This window comes from Lithobates pipiens, unplaced genomic scaffold (assembly GCF_037356315.1).
Source record: "Lithobates pipiens isolate NorthernLeopardFrog02 unplaced genomic scaffold, aLitPip1_a1.2 Scaffold_16, whole genome shotgun sequence".
NCBI lineage: Eukaryota > Metazoa > Chordata > Amphibia > Anura > Ranidae > Lithobates > Lithobates pipiens.
The window spans coordinates 145,982,589-146,001,944 of record NW_027507748.1 but is presented as its reverse complement, the minus strand read 5'-3'; the positions used below and the strand labels follow the sequence as shown (position 1 = coordinate 146,001,944).

General features: G+C 41.1%; 1 protein-coding gene across 2 annotated transcripts in view; it reads left to right on the top strand.

Annotated features, from left to right (window-relative positions):
• RTN4RL1 (reticulon 4 receptor like 1) overlaps positions 1–19,356 on the top strand; it is a 262,130-nt gene that overhangs the window by 219,829 nt on the left and 22,945 nt on the right. Inside the window, exon 2 of one of the 2 annotated variants that reach the window (XM_077480577.1) lies at positions 7,265–7,428. The exons of the other annotated variant lie outside the window; for it this stretch is intronic. The gene's annotated coding sequence lies outside the window, so the exon portion shown is untranslated. The remainder of the gene's footprint in view (positions 1–7,264; positions 7,429–19,356) is intronic. 2 annotated transcript variants of the gene reach the window in all.

Here is a 19,356-nt window from a genome sequence, read left to right as displayed (position 1 = left end):
CACCAGCCCCACTGTGAAACATAGTGGTGGCAGCATCATGTTGTTGGGATGCTTTTCTTCAGCAGAGACAGGGAAGTTGGTCAGAGTTCATGGGAAGATGGATGGAGCCAAATACAGGGCAATCTTAGAAGAAAACCTGTCTGCTGGCTTTGCCATTTTTAGATTTTTTTTTGTCTATTTTAAATAAAAGACCTACGATTTTTTAAACTACTACACTATGGAGGCTCTTATATCCTTTATGTAACACCCTGGATCTGGAGACAATATTGGAATAGTTTGTTGTGAAACGTGGATCACATGGGAAAATATCCATCCATCCCTTGAGGCTGCAGTTATTCCTTATCCCGCTGGGATATTTCCATTGTAGAGGTAGACAGCACAGTTCACCAGGATCCAACATCATGATGCTTGACTAGGCCCATTGGGGCCTATCCTTGAGATGAGAGGCTAGAACACACTGGGTGTGGATTGTTGAAGGTTCCAGACTATCATCACACCCTATCCTGCTGATTTGCCCTTGGACACTTTTCCCCCTCTCTCCCCCCTTCTGCTTTTGCACCTATTTTGCACAATTGAAGAGACTTTCAATCACTGTGATATTTAATGAACTTTATTCTATTGTCATTGGACTATTTTTGATGACATATGATTGCACTTTTGCACATTGACATAGGATTTGTTTATCGCATTTGCACTCTATTTTTATATATAACACGTTATGTTATTTTAGTATTGGTTATAGTATATAGCCCTGCTTTACTTTACTATTTACATATATATTGGTGCTGGTGACACTTTAGAAGTTCAGCGCCTATATACACTTTGATTTACACTACTTTAATCATCAACATTTCTAGTAGCGCATAAGTACTTTACCTAATTTTTTTAAGCAAATAATGAGACTTATTTAGAAAAAATGGATACAAAGGACAATAGCAGTGGTGTGCCTAACAACCTAATTGGTTGTCACTTGGCCAAATATAATATTTAAATGGAGCCTGGCCTTTTTCTTCTCATCTCTTTTTGCCTGAAAGAATATTATTAAATGTTAATGCACTCACTGCTCACTGTGGACCACAAAACACTCTCCATGTTATGAAAATGAGTAGAGAAAGAGGTGCTCTGTAGTCTTAACACACTTCTTGCCCTAGGGTGATGACTCGGCTCCTCCACATTTAAAGTAGAATAAGTATGCATTGTCAACCTGGGACACTTGCAGAAACACCAGATGAAATAAAGGGAAACAATCCTGAAAAAAGAAAGAAGGCCACCAAATATAAAAACTGATGAACTAAAATGTTATTATTTTTGTTTTCTTGAGTTTAGATACCTTTTAACTTGTTATTCTGCTATGACAAAGCAAGCTGACCAACTATACTGACAAATTATACTGCAAACTGACCAAAATAAAACAACTGCAGTGACTGCTCGCCAACATCTGTTATAGGGAATAGAAAAAAATGGTAGACATGAGAGGTTTAATGTACTGTCTGGAGTCTACTACTGTGTTTTCCAACAAGAATCAATAAGGGTTAAATGAAGTCTATAGCTTGCATGAGACAGTTTAGGTCTTTTTGTGCAGTGATCCTCAGCAGTCAATTCATTTTTAATAGTATGACAGTAAGTCGGCAATGGCTGACAACCTAGTGGCTTTTTAGCCAATGTTTAATTTTCAGTAATATGAATAGTGGTATATATGGGTATTTTATTTAAATGAAATGTGCTATACCTATTTGTGTTACATTGTAGAATTCAGCTCAGATAATTGTTAACTGGGTCATGTTTAGGGATGAGCCGAACACCCCCCGGTTCGGTTCGCACCAGAACTTGCGAACGACCCCTGCGTTCGGTATGAACGTTAGAACCCCATTGAAGTCTATGGGACTCGAACGTTCGAATTGGAAAGTGCTAATTTTAACGGCTAATATGCAAGATAGTGTCCTAAAAAGGGTTTGGGGACCTGCCTCCTGCCTCAGGGGACATGGGTCACTGCAAAAAAAAGTTTTAAAAACGGCCGTTTTGGCGGGAGCACTGATTTTAATGACGATTAAAGTGAAAAAAAAAAGTGAAATATTCCTTTAAATATGGTGCCTGGGGGGTGTCTGTAGTATGCCTGTGAAGTGCCACGTGTTTCCCGTGTTTAGAACAGTCCCTGCACAAAATGACATTAAACAGAAATAACACCATTTAAAACTGCTTGCGGTTTTAATGTTCTATCTGGTTCCTGCAATATGGTTGAAAATCATTTAGAAACATGGCATGGGTAGCCCTCCCTGCCCATTACCAGCCTATTTGGGTCTTGTACGCATATTAAGGGGAACCCCGTACCCATATTAAAAAAAGGAAATGCGTGTGGCCCCCAGGCCCTATATACTCAGAACAGCAGTATACAGGCGGTGCAAACAAGACAGGGACTGTGTAGGTTTGTTGTGTTAAGTTGAATCTGTTTGTCATTTTCAACCGGTACATTTTTAAAGTGTAGCTCCAGTCAAAAAAACTATCTTTAAGCTTTTTGGAAAACATAGGGAAGGGTTATCACCCCTGTATAATTTGTTTTGTCAACCATCTTTTTTCATCTCACTTGCTGCTGTCTCCTTGCGTTTGCAAGTAGGAGATGTTTGTAAGTTGGATGTTTGAAAGTAGGGGCCTGCCCTATATTATAGCGGTATGTACTGGGTACAGAGCACGCAGACAGCACGCACTATCTCCTAACACTACTGACTGCAAGCTCTATTATTAACCACTTGTTAGCCCAATGTTTGCATAAAGTGAAAGATGAAGTTATGCTGAGTAAATAGATATCAAACATGTCACTCTTCAAAATTGCACATGCCCGTGGAATGGCGCCAAACGTCGCTACTTAAAAAATCCCCATAGGCGACGCTTTAATTTTTTTTTTACTGGTTACATGTTTTGAGTTGCAGAGGAGGTCTAGGACTAGAATTATTGCTCTCGCTCTAACATTCTCGGCGATACCTCACATGTGTGGCACATGCGAGCACATGGGGACATGGGCGCTTTAATTTTTATTTTATTTTTTTATTGTTCATTTTACTTTATTTATTTTAGTTTGACATTTTTTTCCCCAAAAATATATTTTTGATCACTTTTATTCCTATTACAAGAAATGTAAACATCCCTTGTAATAGGAATATGGGGTGACAGGTCCTCTTTACAGTGAAATCTGGGGGGTCAATATGACCCCACATCTCACCTCTAGGCTGGGAAGCCTGAAATAAAAAATAAAAAAAAGATTCTGGCTTTGATCGTACTGGCGAGTTGGTAGAAGCACCGGAGTGCAGTGAGGGGTGGGGGGCGTCTATGGCTGGGTATTTCAGGGTATCACTGAGTATGGCTGGGTATCTCTGAGTATGGCTGGGTATGGCAATTTATGGCAGGGTATTACAGAGTATTGGCGGGGTATTGGCGGGGTACTACAGAGTAATAGCAGGGTACTGCAGAGTATTGGGGGGTACTACAGAGTAATGGCAGGGTACTGCAGAGTATTGGGGGTACTGCAGAGTAATGGCGGGTACTGCAGAGTATTGGGGGGTACTGCAGAGTAATGGGGGTTACTGCAGAGTAATGGGGGGTACTGCACTGCAGAGTAATGGCAGGGTACTGCAGAGTATTGGGGGTACTGCAGAGTAATGGCGGGTACTGCAGAGTAATGGCGGGTACTGCAGAGTATTGGGGGGTACTGCAGAGTAATGGGGGTTACTGCAGAGTAATGGGGGGTACTGCAGAGTAATGGCAGGGTACTGCACTGCAGAGTAATGGCAGGGTACTGCACTGCAGAGTAATGGCGGGGTACTGCAGAGTAATGGCAGGGTACTGCAGAGTATGCACTGGTATTGCAGAGTATTGGCAGGGAATTGAGGGGTTAAATTCGGTGAGCAGCGATGTGGGCACTGCAGATGCAGCCCACATCGCTGCTGACACCGATCTCTTTCCCCTCCGCTGTACCGATCGGTACAGAGAGGGGAGGGAGGAACAGGCGTCATAACATGACGCCGGTTTGTTTCCAAGTGATCACTCCGTCATTTGACGGAGCAATCACGTGGTAAACGGCCGCTATGAGCGGCCGTTTACCGTGATCCGTGATGCGACCCGGCGGTCACGGATGCTCTCGAGTGCGCACACCTCGGGGCACGCGAGAGCAGAATTCTGGGAGGCCGTTAATTAACGGCCTCTCAGAGTTAAACAACCCCCCTGAAGCCGTTAATCGGCAATGGGCAGTTGTTAAGTGGTTAAAGCTAGATCACTAGCTATATAGGTGAGGTGAATATAGTGGTGTATACTGCAGTCAGGGCACAGACAACAACCACTACACAGCAGCAAGATAGGAAATCAGCCAAAAACGATCGGTGTGTACTGTGTTGAAGGTACACAGAACACCCACTGCTTCAGATGCTAAGTAACACACTACACGAGGCCGCCTCAAAGGCGGCCTTATATAGTGTGGGGCGTGCACTACACAGCCTGAGCTATGATTGGCCACAGGCAGGATGCCTGTGGCCAATCATGGCTCTCCTCGCTGCCGGCGCTGCGATTGGCAAAGCATGCGGGGTCACAGTGCATGCTTGGCCAATCATGGGGCAGCAATGCACTGCGCCACCGCAGTGCATTGTGGTCCGCGCGCGCGTCACTCGAATTTTGACGCGAACGGCCCAAACGTTCGGAATTCGAACGGCCGAACAGCCAATGTTCGAGTCGAACGTACGTTCGACTCGAACACGAAGCTCATCCCTAGTCATGTTGTTTTAAGCACCTTAGCACTAAAGTATGCAAGGAAAACGTAATGCACATTTCTGGGCTTCTTTGGACAGTTTGAACAATAATTATATATGCTTGTCCATAACAGTGAATCAGATTTCCGCTTTTGTCAGTCATAGCATTCAAGAATGGCTGATCTTGGCCTGTGTGTATATATATCTTCTAGTCCAGTGGTTTACAACCTGGGTTCTGGGGTCTGCAACAGGACATTTCTGGGGTCTGCATAGGCATACATGTGCCTGTAAATGCACAACTGGGAAGTGTAGACCTTCATTCAGGCAGTGATGAAGTCTCAATACAGGCATACCCCACTTTTAAGTACACAATTGGGTTTATTTACAAAAGCTGGAAAGTGCAAAATCAGGCTCACTTCTGCATAGAAACCAATGAGCTTCTAACCCCAGATTGTTCAATTAAGCTTTGGTAATAAAACCTGGAAGCTCATTGGTTTCTATGCAGACGTGAGCCTGATTTTGCACTTTCCAGCTTTACTAAACAAACCCCATTGTGTACTTAAAAGTGGGGTATACCTGTAGCAGGGTAAAAGCCTTCCTTACCCAGGCACAGCGCCGGTCTGAGATGTGAGTGCTTGTGCATCCTGAGGCAATGCTGTGAGCCCTACTGGTGTCTCACTCCTTCCCCTTCTTCCAGGACACTTACCACTACAGCCATCTAGGGGGTGCTGAGAAGTTCTGGGATGTTGCTGATGTATTTACAATAACAAGCAAATGAGCTGCCAGATTTCATCATTACTGAGGAGGTCTCTGAGTGAACAGTTAAAGAACCCCACCACCAAAGTCTGTGACCTGATGTGGAAAAACATCCTCTAGAAGCGCCTGGCAGGTTGTTTGCTGAGACATAGCGAACTGGAATGACACCTATGTATCCCAAACCTGTTGTGTTGGGTTAGAAGCACTTGCAATAGCTGTGCTTAGTTTTTAGTGTTGTTGGTTTCTTTATTTCATTGAGGTCTTTCTCAGTGGCAAGCATAAAACATTCCTAGCTATCAGGCCACACTTCATTACTTTCTGTAGGGTTTGTATAGGGGTCCAATAACCTACCATCCTACTCTCCATTCATGGACACACAAGGGGACAATGACCAGGACCTATCCCCTCCCATCCTACTTGTAAGCATAATTTGTTCACCCCCAGAATTCAATGAGCATTTAACTTTGCCTAAGATCCACCCTTTATTCCAACCTGTGAGGGGCAACATTTATGGAAATGGGCTGGCAAGGGGTACACATGTGAAAAAGGTTGGGAATCGCTGCTCTAGTTCCTTCTCCGTTGCAGTACATATGGAGCTTTCAATGCAGCAGGTAGCAACAGACATGTGGTTGATAAATTTAGCCTGGCTGGTCTAGACCTTTCTGCCAGGACCACAAAGCCGTGGGAACCCAGTACAGGACTGTAGTCTGTCTCATTTCATCTATATGGAGAACATCTTCTTTATTATAAAGTGCATGCATAAAGTCCAAACATCTTTGTTTCGTTTTGAAAAGACAGCAGGGAAGAATTAGGACTCCAATGAAGTTATAACTGCTGTCTGTATTCTTGCTATGTCAGTTTACACATTCTTTTTGTCCTGGTGACCATTTTCACAGAGACAGAATATGATAGGTAATCCTACATTTTGCAGTTGTTACTGGTGAGGGTAAATCTTCAGATATATAGACCTATTCCTGTGACAGCTCTTTAGGAGGGGAGTTCACCTCACTTATTGAAGATTTCTTTCTTATTGGATCTTTGGGACAGGAAGCTAAGGGAAATCTCCTCAACAGGAAGAAGACAGCAAAAAATAAACTGAGTTTTAAACTTTCAGAACTCTATCAAAAATAAAAAAGAACAAATGTTTTGCCTGTGCATACTTTACTAAAACTTTAGTAGCCTATGGTGCTTTTCTAATGGGTTTCATAAAAAGGGAATTGTGAAAATGCCGAAATAGTAGTTGTAGGAAAAAAGCAAAGAAAATAAATAAAAATAAAAACTTTGTTGTACATGTCTATGTGCCATGGAAACATTCATATCGATTTGCTTTGATATATATCCTAGATAACCATGGTTAGGAATTCTAGACTTAGAATTACACCACTGTAAAATCAATAGGCTCTTGTTCTGTGATTCATCTGGAGAGGTATGTTTCATCCTAGAATCCCTCTGCTTGTAATTTGTGTGAAAATTGGAATTTTTTGGTCATCATTTTCTTATTATCATGGCCAAAAGTGCTGCTATTTTGACGTTTTAAAAAATCACCAACTGTGCTACAAAGTGGGTAGTAAAATTCTATATATTGATGCACATTTAAACATATACAGTACAGTAGACACATACACACTAAAAGTAATCCTATTTTAAAGATCCAAAATGTACCCATGCAGTGTCCCCTCCTCCACTGCCCCACCCCCACATTGCATGGGTTAAATGTTCATTTTGTCTAGGGGATAATGAATAAGGTGAATTACTTACCTTATTTCTCAATAATACAGGCTTCCTCTATGCTGTAGGACTGGTCTACTGAACCCCTCTCTCTTCACTGCTTGACCAGTTGCAGACTCTCTGACATCATTGGACATCATTGGACGTCGAGGGCCCACCCACATCCTGGGAGTCACAGAGAAAAGTTCTAGGTTCCAGGAGAGAGAGAATTAGGGTAAGTAATTTACCTTATTTATATGCCCCATAGCAAAATGAGCATATAACCCATGCAGTGCTGAGGTGGGGGGGGGGGGGGGGGGGTGAAATGCATGGCTATATTTTCAGGCTGGACACGTATCTATATATATTGGCCTATAATACAAAATCAAAACAAGGTTTTTATTAAAACAATGTACTAATAAAATCACTATATGATATTTTTAACCATTTATTAAAATCTGTAATTTTAATGATAGTAGTGCAAGGCAAAGGTGAACACACATAAAAGGGTGGGGCAGATTACTACCTACTGGGCAGTAGGGTATTACAAAGGTCTGACTCATTCCAGAAATCAAAATCCCAGAGGTAAGGAAAGCTCAGGTTTAAAATCGTATGCTTGCCATACACTATACTAAAAATCGGCCGAAATTCGGTCATTAGACCGTTCATTCGTTTTTTCGGCCAGTTAATAGGCACAAAATAGATAATCGTTTGGATGTTTTTGAGCCAAAAAAACGAAGGACAAGTTTGGAAATTTTCTGCTGAACGAACGATAAATTAAAAGGTTAATGTGTTTCCCGTCCGACCTGTCCACACCAGGTATATGTAAAAAAAAACATAAAATGTATTTATTTATGTCCACTGAATGATTTATCGGTCATTACATCATGGCACTATCGTTTGCGTTCGAGGCCGAATGTTCATTTTTCAAAATTGGGTTTGCCTGATTTTTCTTATAGTGTATGGCCATCATTAGTCTGGTGTTGATTACAAGGGGTTAAGAATATTAAATAAAATATGAGTGAATAAGAGTGAACAAATGCTGATATCTTCTGTCTTACCCCTCTCCATTTAATTACACTGGGGAAGTGACAGGTGTATGTATGTACACAGGAATTTAATGTTAGCCGTTTTCAAAGCTTTCAAATTTGTTACCTTCCTCAAGGGATTAAGAGGATTATCCTAAGACAGTTATATTGTCTTATAGTATTAACAAATAATTCTGTACTTGATTTATTTACCTGTTCCCATGGGAGTAATCGGTTTACAAGTGATCATATTAGCCTTTACGCACACGCTGTTCTAAAGGCAACATGAAAGACAGTTGTACATATTAACATTTTTGATGTTTTTCTTAATTTTTCCCATCTGGAAAATAAAAAAATTAAATACATCACAATATATCATAAAATAAATAAACAGAAGTTAGGGAAGCCTACCGTAATAACAAACAACTTTCAAATGGTTGCATTCAGGAGAGTTTTAGAGTTTTCACCATGGTAAGCACATTGGCATAGACGTATGGCAAACCTAGGAATATATTGACACTGTTCCTGTGTCAAAATAAGACAAATAATGCAATTTGACTTAATCTGAGTTATCTGAAATCTTCCGCGGCCAAAACATTTGAAGCTCATGAAAAGGTAACTTGGAGTTTACTGTCCAATATATCACAGATTACATTCAGACTTCCTAGGCAGGTCTTTAGTCTGGACGGTGGTGGTAAGAAATTACAGTAGAGTATTTTTTCATATTTACGTTGGGCATTCCATATGTCAGAGACAGCAAGAAGTCTGTGTTTTTAAAATAGCTTTCCTCCTGTCTCACAAGTATGGGTTCTTAGCAGGACCTGGAAAAATGGTGACACTGCCACTGACCACCAATGGTGAGGGATGTTTTAAATAACACTGCCCCTGACCATCAATGCAAGAAGAAGGTTGAAAGTCTACCAATAAAGGGAGGTCTAAATAGTAAAACAAGACTGACCACTCATGTAGGAGTTATTATTGCATAAACTGGCACTAATGCTGGGGGTTATATTTGCTGCTACTGAAACATGCTAGAGGTATTATTGCAGAATCTGAAACGAATACTAGGGGGTTATTATTATGGAAACTGGCACCAATGCTAGGGGATTTTTGTTGCAGAAACTGACACCAATGCCAAAGGGTTTTAATTGTAGAGACGGACACCAATGCTGGGGGTTATTGCAGGCATACCCCACTTTTAAGTACACAATGGGGTTTATTTACTAAATCTGGAAAGTGCAAAATCAGGCTCACTTCTGCATAGAAACCAATGAGCTTTCAGGTTTTATTACCAAAGCTTAATCTGGGGTTAGAAGCTCATTGGTTTCTATGCAGAAGTGAGAATGATTTTGCACTTTCCAGCTTAAACCCCATTGTGTACTTAAAAGTGGGGTATGCCTGTTTTGCAAAAACTGGCACCAATGTTGGGGGTTATTATTGCAGAAACTGGCACCAATACTGGGGCTTATTTATGAAAAACCTGGCAGCAATGCTGGGGGGCTATTATTTCAGAAACTGGCACCAATGCTGGGGGGGGGGGGGGGGGTAACATTTGCAGAGACTGGCTCTAATGCTGGATGTTATTATTGTGGAAACCAGCACCAATTATTGTGTTTTTTTTATTGCATCCACTGATATCAATGCTGGGAGTTACTATTACTGAAGCAATTGGACTTACTTTACTCCCACTTCTTCTTCAGTGTGCTGTCCAGTAAAAAATGAAGAAGGATTTTACATTTTATAGTTTATAACATACGATGCACCCATGCCTCAATCGTAATAAATGGGATGAAGGGGGGGCAGTTTGCCATTTTTGCCCTGGGCACTGGATGACCTTGTCCCAGGACTGGTTCTCGGATCACCACGTTACTGACAAAACAGAGCTTGGTGGACAAGGGCACTACCTGGATAGAAAACTAAAGTACTAAGCAGGTAGGCGGTAGGTCTGTGTATCATGTTGCTGAAGAAACTCTGTAACTTTGACTATGGAACATAGTCTATTGTTGACATGTATACTTAGCCTGTCATGATCTCCAGTCACCTCTCTGTACTGCTGGGACCCTTCCTAATAGAGTGGGGCTTCTGAGTTGAGAAGAGAGTGTAGCCTTACCTTTGCAACAGTGCTCTGGCTTGGGTGGACAATTGCTATGCCTGAGCATGTGGGGTGGAGGATGGAGGATGGAAGATGTGAGCTCCAACACCAGATAGAATTAAAGCTTAGGCAGGCAAGGATGCTGCAGCAAAGAGGTAGCGAGGAACCATGTCCCGATATGGAAAAGCAACAATAATTCATTAATTTTACTAAAATGTACCTTTTAGTGTTATTTTCTCAGAGGGTTGCAGAGAATATTCCAAGATCTTCAGTATTTTTAATGGAGCTCTATAGTCATACATACAATTAAATTTTATCATATCAGCATTGTAATAGCAATACAAACAATGGTTATTTTCGACAATCTAATAAAAGTCCATTTGCTAAAATTTGCTTTCATGTTGTGAGTTCTGCCTGTCTACTGGCCATCTAATTCCACAACTTCCTGGATTCCCAGCATGCTACAGCTTCTCCTTTGCTTTTTACTTTAAATTTCTGAAAACTACATATCCCACAATACCTTGCTACATGTACGCAGTAATTCCTGTACTGACTTTGCCCCCTGAAACTCCTCCTCTGAGTACCTCTGTTGTTTGGAAGGCAGGCTCTGTGAAGTGTGTGACAGAGTGTGACACAGACTCCACTTAAAGGGCATAGTGAATATGTGTCACAGTATATAAGGAAGTAAATGTGTAGGGTCTTCACAAAGTAAGTTTACAAACATCAAGACTGTTCAGATTTATAGGAGTAAGCTTGAAATAATTGAAATACAATGTTGAAATGAATATATCATTTTACACTTTGACCACAAATTCGTTTTTTGAGAACGCCGGGCACAGTTTTTTTATTCATTCTTTTGTAAAATCAGTACCTCTGCTCTTGTGTAGTAAAGATACAGCTGGCTGTTAAGTGTTGCAAAATCCACTTTTCTATTCATGCCAGATGTTATTGTTGTATTTCCAGCACACTGTGGTTAGCTGCGGCTCTTATACCTGCTGTTTAACTATCACCTCTTCAATTGCTCATTCGCAGAATGCCTTGTATTTTGTGAATAGCTCACAGAATACAATCAATTGTGTGAATGGACAAGGGGGGAAAAGTGGAGAGAAGCTGCAGCTCCCTTACTCACGGCAGGTTGGAAGTACAATGATAGCTGTAGTATCTGGCATAAACAAAAAAGTAGATTTTACAGTATGCAGCAGACAGCTGTACCTTTACTAAATGTGAACCAAAGTATATTTTTTGCACAAAAAGGATTTATAAAATTGTCTGTGCCTGGAATTCTGTTCTAAATAAAGAAGTGCCATTTACAAACATCTGTCTGGCTGGTGGAATGTTCATTGCAGTATAAGACTAGCCATAGATGGTCAGACAGCTCACTAAAAATTATTTGATCCAAGGCACTTGTCTATCCTTAAATGCAATAACTTAACAGATAGTTACAGTCAAAGAGTGGTAACAGTACATGGAGTATGCAGTACTTTCTCTCTTAATGGAAAAGAGAATAACTGGCTTTTTTGTGAGCAAAAATGAATGCTCACAGTGCACATTTTTACTCTCTAAGAAAGCTTTACTTATTCTTATCTTTGCCCAGCTCTGGCAAAATGACAAATTGAGTGCATCACTTGGCAAGATCAAGTCATGGCGAGGCGACCACTGCGGATTTAATAAAGACAAATAGAATGTGCACTCTGCAAGTGCAGTTGCACTCATTTTCCCCAGAGCTTAGTAAATGTGGTAAAGCTCTGCCGATTTCCATCACCCAATCATATGCTAGCAAAAATGTTTTTTTTTTTTTCCTTGCACCTGATTGGGGATTCTTTACAAAGAGAATCTTTACGAAATTATATTTACTAAGGAAAATGAGTGCAACTGCACTTGAAAAGTGCACAGTCTATTTTCCTTTAGTAAATCAACTCTAAAGTTTACCGAATTGGGTTCAAGAGAATTAGAAAACCCTCTGAAGTTGATTGTATATTTTATGTGTGAAAAGACTAGGGTGAAAATGATTCCTTTAAAAGAAATAAAGCTGAACTTCATACACAAAAAATAAACTGCCAAAGGATGTGTACAGTATTTCTGTCAATTTATTTGTGAGATTTATACATCTTGTCAGACAGCAGAGCTAAGCAGATGACACCACGAGCAGGTAATATATATAAAAAAAAAAGTGGTGTCCTCTCTCAACCTCCAGCCTTCTGACTGGAAGATGAAAGAACAGCTGCAGATTGGCGAGGTCATTCCTTTGCTCAGTCTGCTCCTATCAGAAGTCTACACTGTATGTGTTTTTGCATGCAGCCTCTTGCCCTTTCTTCTCCCACTCTAAGTTCTGATGTACATTGGATTGCAAGAGGCTGATACCAAATCACATTTAGAGGAAGAGGAACTTTGGCCTTTACAGAAAAAAGAAAGGTCAGCAGCTACAAATACTGTAGCTGATGACTTTTAATAAAGAAACACTTACCAGCCCAGGGATCCGGTGCTGTCCTCACCTGGGCTGTTTTTTTGCCAGTCATCAGGCCTTCAGTGCCATCATCTTGGACATTGAAAGCTGGCCATGATTTCCTGATGTTTCCCAGCTGGCTCCCCACTGCTTGAGACATGCTGCTAATTTTAACAGCTTAAGGACCGCCTCCTGCACATATACGTCGGCAGAATGGCACGGCTGGGCACAAGCACGTACTTGTTCGTTGCTCTTTAAGTGCCCAGCCATGGGTCCTGAGCTCCGTGGCTGCAGGACCAGCGGACCCGATCGCCGCTGGTGTCCCGCAATCGGGTCACAGAGCTGAAGAAAGAGGAGATGTCTGTGTAAACAAACCTCTCCCTGTGCTTCCTACTGAGCCTGTCACTGATGGTCTGTTCCCTGTTATAGAAAAAGACGATCAGTGACATCAGACACCAAGCCACGCCCCTCCTACAGTTAAAAAAAAAACACACACACACTTAACCCCTCCCTGCCCCCTAGTGGTTAACTTCTTCACTGCCAGTGTCATTTACATAGCACTGATTGCTGTATAAATGACAATGGTCCCAAAAATGTGTAAAAAATGTCCGATGTGTCCGCCATATGTCGCAGTCACAATAAAAATTGCTGATCGCCACCATTACTAGTAAAAAAAATTTTTTTTATGAAAATGCTATAAAACTATCCCCTATTTTTTAAACGCTATAACTTTTGCGCAAACCAATCAATAATCACTAATTGCGATTTTTTTTTTACCAAAAATATGTAGAAGAATATGTATCGGCCTAAACTGAGAAAAAAAAATGTTTTTTATATATTTTTGGGGATATTTATTAAAGCAAAAAGTAAAAAATATTGCATTTTTTTCAAAATTGCCGCTTTATTTTTGTTTATAGTGCAAAAAATAAAAACCGCAGAGGTGATCAAATACCACCAAAAGAAAGCTCTATTTTTGGGAAAAAAAGGACACCAATTTTGTTTGGGAGGCACGTCGCACGCCCGTGCAATTGTCAGTTAAAGCGGCGCAGTGCCAAATCGCAAAAAGGGGCCTGGTCCTTTGGCTGTAAATTGGTCCTGGGCTTAAGTGGTTAAATGGTCCTGAAGTCCCTTGGGACATGTGACATGTCCCAGGAGAATGCAGATGGGGAGGGGGCTGAACTTTTGCTCTGCTTGCCTAGACGAGTAGAGCAGAAGTGGGAGCGGGTACCTGTTTTTCCTAAAAAAAACTATAAGGAGAGGGAGGGAGGAGGAGATTGAGCAGAACGTCACATTTTAGGTGAAGCTGTGCTTTAAGTACTTACACTAGCTGCAATTAAACAATACCTTTTAATGATTTATTAATTAACACAGTAAATAGCTGCATCCATTTGTGACTTTTATAACGGCATGAGGTTCATCTTTATTTGCTCAAATGCTCAAGTGTGCTTTCACAATTGTCTAAATTAGCTTTTGATTGAATGCTTCTGTGACTATGTTGGCAACATTACAATGTAAGCTCCACTGGGAAAGGTGATGATGTCAAAATGGACGTAGCTTGACATTCCAATATATTGCAATGACATATACAGTAAGCTTAGTCATAGTGCAAAAAGCTAAATAAGCATTTCAAAACGTACATGCTTTTATTAAGATATACATTAATAGATTGCATCTCATGGCTCTTTTTCTGTGATAAACTGTGAACAAACTGTTTGCAGTTATGTGCCCTATTTTTGAATATTCTTTATTTGTGTACAAATTAAGATATTCTATGACTCATATCATGTCTATGCAGCATGGTTTTAGTTAATTTTATGGCTGTAATGATTGTTCATAGACCCTCGAGTTCCATCAGCTGCAACTCCAGCACTCACAGCCACAAAACCAATTTGGCTGGTCCTAAAATATATGTTTGCTGAGGGGCTTTGTTGAAAGGTCCTGCAGGCAACAGGGCATTCTGCCAGATGGTACAATTGTTTTTCATGTTGGATTCTGCATCATTTAGGTGCATAGACAGGCAATGTCCACACACAGGGGTACAGTTCAACATATCTCATGCAGAATCTGCTTTCACTTTTATACCGAAATTATATTTGCAAACCAGATAATTACCTGGTTAGCAGTCACCTAGATCAACGGCTTGCTGTTGGCAATAGTTAAAAATACTATAAGCCTTGTAGAGGAAGCTGCACATCCTGTTTCCAATAATACATCCGCAAATTACTCCTAAATTCTTGTTTCAGATTATACTAATAAATCTAAGTATATGAAAGCATCTAGGAAAATAAAATGAAGAAAATAGCATTCATCGTGGGAAGATTGTGCATAACAAATATCACTGATGGGAAATTCAATTTGTATTATTTTGAGTCAAAAATCTTTTTCATGCACTTTCCCTATGTTGCCATCTGCTCTATTGCCCTAATTCTATGGCCCTGACCCCTAGAAACCTAATAGTGACCTCCAGAATCAGGGAGAGCTGACATCCTTCCTTGTAGAGTGGGTTACTAAGCATAGCAGGTTTAATGCAAGATGGAATAATTGGGCACCAGTCACTTTTTGGATGCGAACAGAAGAGATGTATTCTCTTTTAACAAGAACTGGAGTAGGAAGGGTTAGGGACAGGACACCCTTAGGTAGATGCAATGGTAATTGGCAGACTCTCAGACAAATTAATAGGCAGAAAGCTATACAGGTTGAGGGCCTTCCAGCCGGATATTGCCATTGTATTTGTAGAACTTCTGTCATCTAGGCCAACTGAACTTGCAACAGCCAATAGAGATCCTTTTTTTTTACTTTTTAATATTTTTTGAAAAATGTTACCACTAAACATCTTAACATACAAAACATCACTTATCCCCCCCCCCCCTCCCACCCCATTTAATATACAAAGATACAAAGATATGAGAGCTAGACATATTCGCAATACATTTTTCAGTTATTTGTTCTATACTGAGACCATCTTCCTCCCATTCAAAACCTCCACATCTACACTCACAACACCCTCTATCACACCATTCACTTCCTTTCTGTTCCATCTCTTTCCACGGTATCCCAATACCCACTCTCGACCTCCCTCCCCTCCGTATTTCACACCTTTCGCCCTCATTCACACTGCTCTACCATTCCTGTATGTCACCTCTTATTTTTATTGCATACATTCACTGCCCCCTTTCTTTTTCCTTTAACATGGGTCTCATTTATCCCTGTCCTCTCTTTAAACCTTCTTATCCTTCTCCCTCCATTCAAATGGTTTGTGACTATTAGTGTCTTTCACCTCACTCTGACATATACAGACTTTTCCTTCCAAATTTTCTTGTTCATGCCTCGCTCCCATTCTATACAGGATGGGGGTAAGTCCGATTGCCACCTTTGTGCTATCAATTTCCTTGCCTGAAATAAATACCAGAGGATTGCAATCTGGGTGCCTACTGGGGTTTCCCTCCCCGTCTTCAAACCCCAGTAGGCAGTGCCTTACATCTGGATTTGGAGTACCGAATACCTGACTTATAACTCTGCATACCCCCTTCTAGTACTGGAATAGCTTTGCACACCTGCAAAACATGTGAATTAAATCACCATCCATTTCACCACACCTTGGACAGCTAGTGTCTGATCTACGGCCAAACGAAAAAAGTTGTTGAGGAGTATAATATGCTCTATATAGTAGAAACAGGTGAGACATCCTTTTGGGAGGGGGAGAGTGAGACCAAGGGGCTCAATTCAAGGATTCTACTCCATTGCTCTCCCAATATAATTCCTACACCTTGTTCCCATCTCCTCCTACTTGGAGGGGCCCCTATCCTTTCCAGGCTCCCCTTAAGTATATACGGATATAAGCTTGAAATAAGGCCTTTTGGGGTGGTTGCATTAATTACCTTCTGGAGCAAAGGAATCTTGCTCCATTCAAAGCCCTCTCTCTAAACTGAGCCTCCAAAGCTGACCTGTAGATATCTTGTTCGATATTGTATATTGTTCCCTCAATTCCGGAAAATGTTTCAGAGTATCATCCTTGTAAATCTGTCTAATCTGTCTAATAAATGTTATTCCGCACCTTTGCCATTCCTTAATTGTCACCAACTTCTGAATTTCGCACAAATTTCTATTCTCCCATAGGGCAGTATATTCTGTAAGTCCCTTATACCCTAACAGTGTCTTCACTGTCTGTCCCATATTTTAACCATTAGACTTAGTGTGGGGAGCCTAGAGGGGAGCAAGCTCGCCTCCATAGCTTCTAACATTGATCCATGTGGGGTATTTTGTAGCAACATTTCCCTCCCTCCATATCCCCCTTCCGATCCACTACACCCTCCTATATGGGGTAATTGTGCTGCAAGGAAATAACTCTGAGGGTGCAGGAGTGCAACCCCTCCTTCCTTTCTAAAGACTTACTTTTGGAACCACTTTTTGTATACCCACACTGGGGAGTTGTGCAATGCATACAAAAGCTGTGGCATCCATAGCATTTTGATCAAGTTCCTCGTCCAGCTACTGACAATGGGAGACGTTTCCATATTTTATTTTTCCCCCTGAATTTTTCCAATTTTGGAAACATTTTATTTATGATATACTGTTTATGGTCTCTTGTGATATTAATTTTCAAGTATTTTAGTTTGTCCTCTATCTGAATTTGAGCAACCTCCTCAGGCAAGGGACCGTCCAGGGGATCTATTGCGGATTTTTCCCAGTTTGTAGTGAGTCCGGAAAATTGGCCAGAATTCGTTATTATTTCCATTGCCTTCAGCAAGGAAGCCTGCATATCTTCTAGAATTAATTAAAGGTTATCACATATAATGCCACTTAATGCCACAAAATTTGTCACAGTGTTTGTTGTTCACTCTCACTTTTGCCTCTGGCCCACTATATATAGCATTTGTATCCAATCAATAAAGCCCGGGCCCAATCGGAACTCTGCCAGGACCCTCCACAGGTATCGCCACTTGAGGCTATCAAAAGCCTTAGCGGCATCCAAAGACAAGATAGCCCTCGATCCATCCCCATCAGCCGGGACCTGTAAATTCACGTACACACATCTTATATTTATGCTAGTGGATCTTCAAGGTATAAATCCCCACTGATCGGGGTGGAGAAGTTTCTGGATGACCCTAGTTAATCTGGTCGCCAAGACCTTCGCCAGGATTTTAACATCCGTACTCAGTAAGTAGAAGGGTCTATATGAGGATGTATTAAGTGGATCCTTGCCTTCCTTATGTATCATGATTATGGTATATTTCATCATTGATGTAAGGAGCTCCCCCTCCATCGCTGACCAATTTAAGACCCCAACAGCTCAGGTAGTAGCACCTTCCACCTTCTCATAGAATCTGTAGGTCTCTGCCAGTAGGCCACCAGGACCAGGAGACTTCAGACCTGCCATCTCCCTTGTAGCCCACTGCAGTTCTTCTAATGTTATTGGTAGGTCCAGTTCATCTCTGTCCATTTTCAGAGAGGGATTTTTTTTTACCTGCATAGGATTAACCGTTTAACCATTTAGTGTACAACAAATGCTTATAATTCAGAATATCTACTCTAAATTGTGTAATTTCCATATACTTTATGCAATCTTTCTTTGTTAACCACTACCTATTCTTCTCATTTTTCCTCTGTGATATTTTAGTGACAAAATATTTCCTATTTAAGATATACTTATTCCTCATAAATCCCCACATACCCTTTTCATACCTAACACACCATCCGTGTCTCGTTCCCTATTCAATCACCATCCTTTTAGGTCCTCTCTGGGGGCTTCCAAAGTGACCTTCCCATGTGCTCAAGATAACAAATATTATTTCCTTTGTGTATACCCTCCCCCCATTAACTTTGAAGAAGAGAGCCATTTACACATTACCCCTCTAACCTAAATAAATAATCAGCTGTGCCCCTGGATCGTCCATGCAGTTATTATACTTTTTTTTCTTTAAAGTGGCGTTTTCTAGTTCTTCTATCATTTTTCCTTATGGGTGCCAACCACCCCTCCACCCCCTCCAGGGAATCAAAAAAAACGGAGTTTGCCCCATAGCAGACACCCACAGTCTTGCAGGGTCTAACAAGGCATAGGAGACTTTCAGATGTTGTCATGTACAAAAAGTCCCGCACTGCTTCTCCTACTCCTGGATAGGCCTCAGGCAGCCTACTAGCCAGGTACTCCCGGGATAGGCCTCAGGCTTTTGGCCTAGCAACCTGGAGCATTTTAACACATGTCCACCCAGACAGCTGTCTAGATGGCACAGAAGAGCGTTCACCTGACTCAACCCAAATAAATAGGCTCTCCAAGCAAGTCAATGACCCCTTCCCATTGGCTGAAACAACCCATCCACTCATAATCTGACTTCTCTATGCCCTTGTCAATCCAATGTCACTGGTAACAGTGCCACTCAGTGACAAAAGAGAAAAGTGCAACAAACCCAGATTTAGGGAAAAGTTAGTGGATGTTCTAACAATCAGCCAGGACACTTACTACCTGGCTAAGCACCAGAGTGCTACATATGTAAGGATGCAAATATAATACATACACGAGTATAATCAATTTTGAAGGAGATTAAATCAAATTAATAAATGGTTATTATTAGTTTAATTTGAGATAATTTAAGAGGAGGTCAT